The following is a 13,486-nucleotide window of genomic DNA, read 5'->3' on the forward strand; positions in this document are numbered from 1 at the left end:
GTCATTTTTATTTTTATTTGCGCCACATCCACGTAATATTCGTTGCTAAAAGCTAACTAATAACTGTTTTATTTTCGGTCACTCCATTTTTATATGATGAAAATATCGAATACTAGTTTTGATGGACGATGATTGTTGTTGGTATATTCATAGCAATAAGAAACCGCAGTTTTATACTCTAATCCTATATCGGAAATTTGTGAATTTTTAACTAACTAAAACGGGATCAAAGGAATATGATAGTTATTTGACGTTCAATCTTAATTAGAAGCATATTATAAAAGATGAAAAATATATCTTTTTTTTCTGAAATCGAATATTGAATAAAATAAAATTCGACCGATTTTTATGAAATTTTGTATACATATTGGGCAGGTCTGAGAATAGAACAACATCTATTTTTCATACCCCTAAGTGATAGGGGTTGCTCACACTAAAAAAAAAATATTTTATTCTTTGAACGAAATTTTTTGTTTTAATTTTTTTATAATGTGGCATTAAAAATACATACAACTAGAAAAAAAATATTCCGCAAAACAACGTTTGCTTGCAAATTTCGCAAAGATCTTGATACGGAAAGCAAAATGAATATCAGAAGTTAATATTTTGCCGTTTCTAGAATCTTTTAAAACATTAGAAATTGGCTTAAGTGGCGCATATCTTTTTATCGTATTCCCGATGAACCCGGGAAGAACGTCGTTTGTCGCAGCCTAGTGTATTTTAAAGTATTGCCGATATGAATGAGTGATTAACCGAGTCAGGCATATGATTGTGAAATATTAATCTGGTAATATCAGGTAGTCGAAACATCAATTGTCTTTTGACATCCTTTGAAAAAGTTGAAGACTTTAAGTCCATAACTTATTTCGGTATTTGGCTAAATAAACTTCAAAAACGCGCGTGTTATATTTGAAGAACAAAGTTCACTCGCTGAAAAAAGAAACGATATTGTTGAAACCCTCCAGTATATTTTTCCCATCAGACATCAAGTCGGTTAGTAGTTTAAAATGATGTTTGTGCATTGGTTCGGCCTGCACTTCACAGCAATTGATGATTGGCGGATGTGACTACTACACTCAGTTTCAACCTCGGCGTGCGTGCAAACTGCGTGTCATTGTAAGCAGTTAGGGGGGAGCTAACACAAATAACCTTGCAATTTGACTTTCCGATTTAATACTGATGATTTTATTTTAACACCAAGTTTTAAGACTCGTGTGTGTCCATCTGTGGCATGCCCACCAGTTTGGGAACGATAAATTTCGTCACTTAAACGTTGTCCAAATTGAAAACGAAATTGATAAAAAGTTTGATTCCGTTTTTAAGAGGTTTAATTAAGATTTGATATCAATAAAGAAAATTGGTAGGTCTGACTGGAGCTTTTATAGTGATTTCTATTTCGTCAGCGTTGTTACTTGAAGTCCATAATCCGCGTCCATATTAGCTGGAAGATTATTTACGGCTTATGTATGGTACGTGCAGTCACCAGAAAATATGGCAATTGTTAATCAACATTAAGACCTGAACCGAATTCCCTTAGCGTAAAGGAGTGCATAACTATTGACTGAGTGCCGCGGGCGCTATGTTAGGCTGGTACTTTATAAACTTCGTACCTTTTATGAAATGAAGAGGCGATCTCGTTACCAATTTTTGCAGTGCGGCTAAAACGGAGGATATATCCGCTGTTACAATCAAAACTTTCTGAAAATTAGTTTTACGCAGCATACTTTGCTAGCCTACTTGAGCTTTAAGTAACCGTCAAACAGTGTTTCTAGTGTTTCTACGTATCTCTCCAAATTTATTTTCCATTTATAATGCATTACAACATTTAAAATAGACGTCGGTACCTGAATTACCTTTTCATTCCCTTCAGTCAGATGAAACTTGACAGTATTTTTTTTAAACCCACCTTCAATGTACTCTACTTAAAATTTAAAGCTAAAAAATTGATCAACCATTGAAGACTGGCCATTTCCTGGTGCTGCCTAGCTGGAAATTTCTCTACTTACAACGTTACTGCTCCGCTGGTTACATTTTTATGAGACAACTATCGCTAACACTTACCTGTCTACCCAGTACGAGCGCGGAGAAAAGACATCGAGGTAGTCGTCTTCCTCTTCGTCGTCGCGGTCGTCTTGGGCATTGAGGCGTAAGTCCAAATAGTAGTCTATATCATACCTAGTAGTCCCGGGATTGGAACCAGGTGAGAATCTAAACAAAAGTAAGGACAGTTAAATAACAATACACCAATCAAAATTAAACAATGCGACCTCGCATGGACATTCTGTATTAGAATTCGAAAGCTGCAAATTTGAATTACGTCTAGGGAGACATACAGTGTGACAAAGAAAAAACCTCATAAATATTACATTCAGACGATTTAGTTGAGGCGCGCGCTAGGTTGGATAAAGAACAAAGTGTCATTACTTGGCATGTCTAGTTGGAAAAGTTCTGGGTTTTAATCGTACATCGTACTATTAACTAATCAAAGATTTGACATTTGAAATATGGACATGTGAAATAATCACGCTCTGTTAAAAACAAAAAGAAATTGGTACAAGTTCAGTTTTGAAACTCATAATTTCGCTTTTCGTGGTCGCTAATTGCCGAAGATTTCGCATAAGCTGCTCTATTACTTATGTACTATTAAGGCACAGTTATGAATATAGTTTAACTGTCGCATAAGGCTCAATTAAGTCATCATTTCTGAGTCAACATTTGCGGCGCCACAGTTTATCTTTTTACCGTTACTTTTTATACAAGTCTCTCCAAATTTAATACAAACTGATTTTTGTTTCCTATCTACCCGTAAAAGTCAGAAAGCAAGCGTCAAAAACCACAGCGCATCGAACCCGCTAACCTACCCTTGATAACCGCTCAGCCAGCGCTACCATGGCGGCAATGGCTCAGTGGTTACCAGTACGGCTTTGTTATCTACGTTTGTATTTGAACACCGACGTTTTCTTAATTATGATTTTCTAATATCCAAAGTTTAATATTCTGCCTTTGGATGAATTTGGCAACAAGAGAAATAGATTTTCTCCATACAAAATAAGGGAAGGATTTTTTAGGTGAACGATAAAAACAGAGTGATTATTTTAATGAATAGTTGCCACGTATTTTTTACTTGAGATATCGGATTTATATTGATTAGCATTCTGTATACTATAATTTTTACTTCTGATCTGCAAGATATATTCGGGCTCCATTTAAATATGTGGGTTTAAACCCGAATCAAAAAAGATTTTATTAAATAGAAATGTTCTCGTCAGTAAAATGCAACTACTGGCAAACAGATGTATTTTTCGTGAAAATCTAAATACCACACTTATTTTATGTTTGTAGGTGGTAATAGAAAAAATGTAGAGTGCAAGTGCACGTAGAATACAGGCTAGAGCGATCGGGGTATGGGGAGGTAGTAAACAGACACCCCTAGAGAGCCGAGCTCCCAGGCTTGACCTATTTCCCCGCTATCAAGAGACGCACTAATTGACGACACATAAAGTTCGGTTGCAACGATTTCATAGCCCAAAAAAATAATAAACCCAAATTCTGTAGAAACTACGACTTTTAATCGGAAATATTGTTGGGTTCTCTTATTTTGACAGATTTTTCTACTTAAAATAACATAATAACATCCACAAACACATAAGCAATAATCTTATACTAAGGCACAGCTCGCAAGCAAGATACAAAAAAATAAATAAAGAGGGTTATAAAATAAAATTGTGTAAATAAAAGTAAAACAATAACACTTACAGGGAAACGACAGTCGCGGAACTTTACGAAAAGAGTATTCATAACTAGGAAAAGCACAAAGTTTAAGCAACAGGTAAAACTAAATGCGGCAGAACAATTATTGCAGAAAAAATAGTTTAAGATCACCGTACCTCGACCTGTCGTAGACAGGAGGTCTATCGATAACGCACATTTTAGTGTCTTTTATAGTCCTTCACCACATCACAAAATCACGAACTTAAATAAAAATAAAATAAAAAATAAAAATAAAGTTAATAAATTACTGACTTGCTACGATGGTTTTGCCGGCACCATATTTAACGTGATTTAAATCAAGAACAAAAAAGATAATAATGAAAATACGAATAAAGTAAACTGTAAAAGCAACCACGAAATAGATCATAAGAGACCAGTAACGGGTTAACATTTTCACTGTCGAGCACAGACGTCCGGAGTCGAGCTCTGCCGCGACGTGAATAATGGCGATCGCAATGGCAGGTAAGGGTTGGGAGAACTCAATCACCATAGCGACAGGCATGCGCGTGTGAGTGCGCGCGTTTGTATACAAGCTGTGCACTTACATATGCAGTTGTGGGGCGGCGCGAAGCGCCCGCCCCCGGTTGTACGCAGGCCCACACGTGGCGCCTTCTCGTCGCTGTGGCCAATACGCAAACAACGATACGAATTATTTCACAGCGTGTACTTGTAGTCACAGCCAGCTTGAAGGAGCCGTAGGCTCATTGCATTTAATTTTACCTGAAATAACAACCATAATAAATATCGACGAAGGAAAATAGGCGCAATCACGCCGGGGTCGGGGGGATGGGGCGGCAACCCACCTAGAAATTGTCTTAACTTGAAGATCTGGCCGCGACTATACAAGCACCTCCCCTTTACCCCACCAGTTAATAATGCCGCTGTGTGCAACCACTCACACTGATGCATACCTGTTGCACACTGTTACACAATATATTGTACCGAGATTTATTATTTTAAATAGTTCGCTATTATTTTAAATGGCGCTTTAAATGTTCGCTATTATTCTATTTTGTATGTTTGTTTGCATTTTCGACACAATCGATTTTATCGATTATATTTCAATTTTATCGACTTCATAAGTTTATTATTCTAAAACTTCACAGATATGCTTTAAGAATAAAGAAACGGAACGTTATTAAATTAAAACCGGTACTCAGACAGTATGTCGTGACATCCTAATCATACCTACCTGCTCTAATACTCTAAATAAGGAATAATTAATGATCAAAAACTTTTCTTTTTCTATTAAGATATACATATTTTCCTGGACGGTGCTTTCATACACTAATAATATGTAATGTAAAGCTACTAATTCATTAAAATTTAACATTGTGCTTTTGACAAGTATACAAGAATACTGTTTCACTAGCATATCGCTGCATATCGCTGTTCGGGTTAAAAAAACAATTACTGGACATACTTTAGTTACATAATAATTCATTGATAGCAGAAAATAAGAAACTGTTAGTATCGTCTAATCGTATTATCTGTATGATATAATTACTAACGATTAGTTCATATTACCTCTAATATAACTAGAAAAACAAAGAAGAAACACTTAATCCTAGACTAATTCTGATGTTGAGACAATTAAGAGAATAAGGTATTACTTGAATGCGATAATTACTAATTAGCTTTAGGATACAGTTAATATTTACAGTTTGGCGAATAAATATTGAGATGATGGCGGTCTGAAAATGTCTGTCAATTAATATTTTCAGATCGGTAATGCAAGAATACAATTTCCCTCTAAAAGTTTAATATTTTACGTGAACACAAATACAAATTAGGGTCTATTTGTTCGTAAATCCTACAAATATTAAAAAAAAATGTACTAAATAGATTGTAAGAAAACTTAACAATAATATAGCTGTTAAATCAGAATAACACATAGGCTACAATTTATAAAGATATTGTATGAATTGTCCAAATATCAGGTAAGTATATTCCATCTGCGAGCTTATAGGTACTAACGTGCGCTGAGAAACTGCTTAAGTGAAACGTATGAAAATGTTCATCTTAAAAAGTCCAACGAAAACCGTATCTAACCGTATAAATCGTAATCCATCAAAACTCGCTTGCATGCTAAGCGTTGAATGAAAGATTTTTAGTGGACTTCCTAACAATATTGTTAAGAAAGAAAACTTCAAGGCAGTGCTATTTTTAAAGGAAATAACTTATGCCCTAAGGCCCCTAGGAGTACATAACTTCTCAAACTACAGTGTTCTGAAGACGTTGATTGAACGTTCCTGAGATGCAAGTGATCTAAATAGTTGATGTTAGAATATTGAGCGCTAAACTGGTAGGCGATAAATCAAATAAGTTTAAGATACTATGAGTAATTCAACTGAGGACCTATATTCACAGGAATCTTATCCAATACACTAGGATTTAAATACCTAGCGTGTACGAAAATTTACGCTGTCAAAAAAACTTTTCAAATAAAAAGGTAAGAGTGTAGTAAGTATAGAACGACGAAGCTATCGAAACGTTTTAAATAAAACAATGTTTAGGTTACAATAAGATTTGAATATTCATTATATCACAGATTTGTTTGTAATAACACTTGGATTCTGGCAGTACCACAATCATTTTTCGTTTCAGTTAAATACGTAAACACATGATGAAGATATTTGTCGTTAGTTATTTATTATTTAGTTATTAGCAAATGAGTTTTGTGCTTTTCATCACGAAAACAGCATTGGACACAAGCATGTTGATAATTTAATCTCATCAAAAGCAGATTTTGCGATTTTGATACAAGACAAACTTCGAAGTTCAGTTTACAGTTTACGGAAAATTGACAAGACATAATATTCCGCGACGTGTTTGTCGAGGAAATTGTTTAGATAAGTACAAAGTAGAATTTAATGAGGAATAAAAGATCACCCCTCAAATTACTTACATTACATTTTAATAGCTCTTGAAATAAAAAAAAGTAAAGAAAATACCATTAAAGATATTCCTATTGAGTTTTGATGCAGTAATTTACAACAATATTCATCAAAATTGTGCCATCATATTACCACCAACGCCTTTAACTTTTCTTATGTTACGTACAATAAGTGGAATTTAATCCATTAATCCCTTGATCTATTTCTCGCATAAGTATATGTGTAAAATAATTATCAAGAATATAGAAATAGAAAACACCAAAGTTTATTGTTGATGTTGGATATAAGATTATGAATATCTGTTTTGAGAATTACTATTTCTCTATTTTTGCGGCATCAAAATACAATAATTAATTGTGTTTCTTTGTCAATAATACGTTAAATTATAATAATCAAACTTCGCGTGTTTTTATTTCAAACCGGTAATAGTACTGAAGTTACGTACCGCATGAAACGTTCGCGATCCGACGGCAATAAATTTATACTTGATCCGGAAACCTTGCTTACAATGCTGACAGTGTAATAAACTCGTATGTTTATTTACTGGACTCACTCTTTTACAATCCACAACAAACTTATTCATTGTTTACCGGTCAAACTATCATCAGAATGCAATTTCGTCTCTTTACTTGAGTTGTATTTAGGGCGACGTCGAGCCTGACGAAGTATGACTGAATATTTTACTTGAAATGAGAGCATCCTCTTACCGCACCACTTAAATATTGAAATACCAATATTTTTGGACTATTGAGACACGTTTAAGGAAATTTTAAAACGGATCCACTTCGTTCGAACTTATTCCCGTAGAAAAATATTATTTGTAAGTCATCGAAACCGTATCCTGTACAGAAACATCGATATCTGCCACATAAATATGTGTGTTGTTTCGTCACCAGACATCGATTTAAATAAAATATCAATACATGTTTAATTCCGTTTTTATATCTGGAAATTTGGACATTATTAAAATCCTACCACCTGATTAGTAATTAATATATTAAGCCAGTTAGGACCAAAGATAAATACGCCTGTTTTAAAACGTTTCGCGTCTTCTTTCATATCTGGACTACGAGTTTCCCAATAAAATAAATAATAAACATTTTTAAATTGAATCTTCGTAGCTAAAATTCCACTGTCGTCTTCATATTATTAAGCATTCGACAATCTTCAGTTATTCTAAATAAACAATTCTAGAGCTTATAGCAGAAAGTCCTGAACGAGGACAAGAAATAACAAGTCATTTCCTCATATTAATGAATACAAACAACGCTGGGGTAAAATCTCTGATATCACCTCATAAACTCATTTGATATAATATTATATTAGGTAGTTCGAGACAATGCCACATTAAAGACAATATACCTCAGAAGACAAAAGACCTATCAATCATCATAAAATATTAAAGGTATAAAAACGAAAATAATATCTGAGGCATTTATGTTGGAGTGTCTTATAAGATACAATTATTACTGTAACAGTTTCTGATATTTTTAAACGAAATTTATATATATTTACGATGGAGAGGGCCACTAGACTTATACCAATTTGTACAAGTGTAGCTACGTATTTATTTTGGGACATCCAGCAGGTGTTTCATTTAAAATGAATATTAGTTTTATGAATATCAATATTTATTAATAACAATCTCAAATCACTGCGTTCTTTTATTTGGGGTTGTCAATATTTTTTACAATTTAAATTATTTTGTATAATTCCGCTAACCCTAGCGGAATTATACAAAATAATTTAAGTTGCAGTTCTATTTTTTCTTGTCTACATAATATACGTGCTGCTTATATAAACGGTCAACTCCCTATGCTGCCACGAGGGAAGTAAGATGGGAAACAGACAAAACTTGAATGGAGAACCGTGCAACTAACTTATTCTCCAGACTTCTAAATTCGCAAATAACTTTTAAAACCAAAGAACTATAAATTTATATACAGTGTGCTGTAGGTATATGTACTATACTAGTTACTTTTTTAGATACATGAATACAAGAAAAATAATAATACCGCTCAGAACCAATGTGTTCTTTAGAGTACAAAAGACTAAAACAAAGAACAACCAAGACTTTTTTTCTTCACAATTTTTCAAGTATCTAATATTATCTATAAAACGTCCACATTGCAGCAACCACGTAAAGTGTTGTAATATATCAGCTCCCTGCGTCGCCTATTAGAACTTCAAACAAAGAAAAAGCTAAATGTTATCACAACACTGCTGGGAACATAGCAGGAGTTGACACCTATACACCCAGTTCTGTCGCTCATCGTAAATCCTATGCTAAATAATTGCCTATTGCTATTCATCGGCCCCACATTGGGTTCGTCGCCACTCATGAAGTCATGACACATTTTCGCGGCGGCAGAGGGGAATACAAATCTGTCCGTGTCTTTAAAGAAGTAACTCACAAGAAAATAGCTATATCGACTCCAGTAGAATCGATTGCGGTATAGAGAGACAAATTCGAAAATAGAAATTCTTTTTCCATTTTTTTTCTCATTTAGCAACGTACATAAATAATTATGTAAATATATAATAAATAAAGTGTCGCTTTGTGTGCCTGCAATGGACTAATTAGTTACTTTCCCGATTTCAATCAATTTGGACACCGAGTGCAGTTTAATAAAAGTTAAAATAAAATAGCATAAATATTCATTACCACCACCATTCTATCACCTTTCTATCACACAGAACAACTAGTCAACAGTTAGTTCAGTATAAAATTATCAAAAACAATCATAAATAAACTTTTAATCGCTTAATATGGATCGCATATTGGACTACACCAGCCATACCATTAATAATTGAACGATACGTGAGTTAAGCCATACTTTGTTTCACAGTACAGTATAATGTTTATAAGAGTCCCAATTCTACCCTCTCCGTTATTGAACTCAAAAGCTTAACGTTAAGGTTAATATGAATTTTGTTGAGGAAGGTTCGTCATTCAAGAGTTGTTATATAATATCATATTAATATGATTTTTTTTTGGAGTTCCGTAACTACTAAGCGAAAAACGGCACACTATTCTGAATGGTACGTTTGTGTCTGATGAACGGTATTAGATCTATTTTGTTGAGATGTTTACAGATAACGTTATTTTAAAGGTATTTCTGATTTTGCGCTATAAAACGAATGGTGGTTACTACGTTCATAAATGTGATGGATGATATTTTTTTTATAAATTTTATTCTGTCGGCGGTTGTCGCGAAGCCCTCTCACACATGACCAATTCTTTTTAACTATTTCATTAACTCCTAACTACATTACTGTATAAAAAAAGATAGGTTATACGTTTAACATCAGACTGAGTGCGTCTATTAAGTAGAATCGTTATTTTTTAAGCTAAAACCCGGGTTAATAATTCTGAAGATGTGATTTAATAATTACAATTACTTATCATAACGATACTGCTAAATAATTAATAATTTTAAAAGAAATCATTGATAAAATGTTAACTGAAGAACAAATAACTAAATAGGAGGTAACACAAAGCATCGCAAGCCGTTGATACCAGACAATTTTAATCTCCACGTGAGTAGCGTCGTACAGACATTTAAATAGGCTCGTTAATAGGCACTCGTTGAAGATTAAATTCGTCGGAGACTAGACTTGTATTCCTCCGCCATGTAAGAAGGAACTTAAGTTATATTAATATTTTACCTTGCTTTAGGTTTTCTCAAAAGCAAAGTGTGCATTTATAATAAGCTACTTACTTTACGGTTAAGAACCATGACTCTAATTATTTTTTCATTCTAACGTCTGTTGAGTTTCAATATTTAGACTCCAATATATTGCCCATTGACGTTGGTCACAGATCTAGTGTGCAGAAACTGGATGCACGCTAATGATGCCGTCGTTAACCTGGTCAGGGGCTTAAGAACACTAAGTTTGATCTATTATTGCATCGTTAAGAAGAAGAATATACTTAAACGCTACTTCTAGATAAAGATAAGTCGTCTTTCAGCTTCCACGGCTGCTCATCTCATATTGTGAACTACACTGATGAATATTCAAAGAGCGGTCATTCAAAATAAGTTCATTTCAAAAACCTATACCACATACCTACCAAGAATCAATAATCAACACGCTTGGAAGCTTGGCGAACCATCTATTTGAGCATATGAAAAAAAGCGATTGCCCTGCAACAGTTACCGGTTGGATTCATTATGACAGCAAGCTTGGGTGCTGGTAGTAGTCCAACAGAATATTTACATTTTAACTATGCAACGCAACAGGTCTGCCTATAGGAATAAGTGTTGCGTATCGCGATGACCGACATAATGTCTGTAAAGGCACTCAATTGAATTTCGTATGGGATATCGAATTGGCGGCCAAGAATATTGATGTAAACGTCGTTTTACAACAACTGAAGCTTGATGGTACCTTTGTGCAGATGCAGGATAGACGGTCAGGTTTACAGATTCTGTTATCTGTCACCAGAATGTTAAAGGTTGGTTTAAAGCGAGCTTTAACAGCCAAACGCTATGATATTTGTTAATTATCGGAATCTTTGCTTTACACTAAGATACTGAGGTGTTGGTTAAATGATACTTCACTATTAACTATCACGTGAGTAATTATTATAACATAATAATTTACTTTAATTTTTTAAACTGTTAATGCACTTTGATTAATAATATTGGCTGCGATGCTTTTGATTTGAGCTGCAAAAGTTTTATGGGAATGATTTGTTTTGCTAAGAAGTAATGTTTCGTAACTTCAATTAAATTTGAAGTTTTGTACATATTGATTGGTCACGTACCTAAAAGCTAACAAAACCCAATGAGGGCGACGTATCGCTGTTGGATCCTCGCTTAGGACAAGCATTTTTGTGATCCATTATTGCTTGTGCTGAGTCTGTTCATGTGACTTGAATGTTTGTGAAACTGCTCGCGATGAAAGGATTAATTTTCTTAGAGCAGGTGTCTATTTTTCTACTTAGACCATAAAACATTTTTGCCGATACTAACTTTTCTAAGTTTATAAGTATCAACCTTATACGCGGGCTTATAGTCCCGTCGATCGACGCGAAATAAGACGGTAGGACTCAGGAAAATGTTTTAGTCTTTGGGTTATGATTCACTCACCTATAAAATTTTGTTCGATCACAAATCTAGGGACTTTTAACATGGTAGTTAAACAAGCTGTTGGCAAACAGTTAAAGACGGACTTTTAATTTGGTAATTTCAAAAAAACAGTTTAAGATGGATTTATTTTGTTTTTGTACCTTCAAGACATTCAGAAACAATATTTTAGAACGTCAATTCACCAATGTGATATCTAGGTTTGAAATGACCATTAAAATTGAGGTTTTCCAATTATATTTTTCAGGAACTATGACCGTAATGCACCTACTTCACTTGCCTTTCAGAATCTTAAATTCAGTCATACCTGAATTTTGTCAACTGCAATCAATCAATAACATAATAGCTGTAACAAAGGGCTTTTGCATTCAGAGACTAAATCAAGGGAACAGTAATGAGCGCCTAAGCCTTGCTCTTTGTCACTTAATACGCTTGAACTGACTGTCGTCTTAGATGCCGATCCATCGAACTACGAGAATGATGGTCTGGGCACATGACTATATGTACAAAGGACGTATTAGTATTCTGCACTAGCCAACAGTATTAATTGCACCTTTGTACGATGTACACAGCCGTCTATTATGTCAGCGACCGTAATTCAAATTTAACCTATTTACTATATATTTACTAGCATGTATTTGTAGATTTAAATGAATAACGCGACGCGACTCTACCGATCAAGATAAAGGACTTCGGTTGCGTCCGAAACAAATCGGGAGATTCCGATAAATCCGTGTGTACACCGTTCTCACATCGTACGATAAATCTGTCATCATTTAAAATTCGGTAAAATAACGCGAAAATTAACTAAACTTGTCTTTATGTGCAGATTTTTTAACGCATGTAACTTACGTATAAAAATTCAACTAATCAGTACAATCTGGCTTGCAATGAATTGGTAAGTAATAAAAGATGCTTTGAAACAAGCGGTAACAATAAAGTGCAGCGACCGCAAAATTGAAAATATTGGTAATATTTAAAAGATGTTGAACACAAAGTTTTCTTTATTGCATTCACTCGTTTTATTTTTCGCCTAAACGCCATTTACGCCAAAATTTTTGAAACAGTATGAGTTCGGCTATAGCAAAGGGTTAGCCTCAGGTTATGGACATACTTAATTTTAGCTGATCTAAGTTGAACCACCTAACTATATCAAGCACAGTTCGCGATTAAACAGTATATTGTTTTCTCATGTATAATTATTTACCTAGTTACGATGTTAACATTAGTTTAGTAATTTTGTTAGATATTCAAACTTCGGACTGTTTACATTTCGCCGATGTTTTTTTTTTCATTAAACCATTTCAATACGTCTCATAAAAATCATCAAGTTTGGCTTAGTTTATTTAAAGTCAGTTGTACGTAGTTTTACGCAAAAAAATTATTGATAGATTGTTTTTCTTATTTCTTCTATTATTCGATAAACCAGTGGTAGGTGACCGGTAGATATCATATATCACATTATATATTCCAGTTCTAAACCTGGTCTCTACATGTTGGCTCAATGTCCCCAAGTGAGAGATTAATGAAGACTAGACTGTTCTCATAAAATTATCCCTCGAATAAAAAAGGCAGCCCGTGTTGTGAATTAATACACTTAAACCAGTTCCAGTTAGTTAAGTATTACACGTGGTGATACAAACTCAATTTGAATAACTCCAAGTTCAAAAATATTAGGATATGGAGTATGGTTGTGTATTTATTTCCTCGTAAAAGCACAGATAA

General features: G+C 34.1%; 1 protein-coding gene across 2 annotated transcripts in view; it reads right to left on the minus strand.

Annotated features, from left to right (window-relative positions):
- Positions 1-13,486, minus strand: part of LOC113496189 — a 46,400-nt gene that overhangs the window by 25,644 nt on the left and 7,270 nt on the right. The window contains exons 2-3 of one of the 2 annotated variants that reach the window (XM_026875337.1): positions 4,317-4,491; positions 2,062-2,208 (exon numbers count right to left, since the gene is read on the minus strand). The gene's annotated coding sequence lies outside the window, so the exon portion shown is untranslated. The remainder of the gene's footprint in view (positions 1-2,061; positions 2,209-4,316; positions 4,492-13,486) is intronic. The other variant, XM_026875338.1, reaches the window with a different exon arrangement.

The sequence above is a fragment of the Trichoplusia ni genome, chromosome 7, assembly GCF_003590095.1.
Source record: "Trichoplusia ni isolate ovarian cell line Hi5 chromosome 7, tn1, whole genome shotgun sequence".
Taxonomy (NCBI): Eukaryota; Metazoa; Arthropoda; class Insecta; order Lepidoptera; family Noctuidae; genus Trichoplusia; species Trichoplusia ni.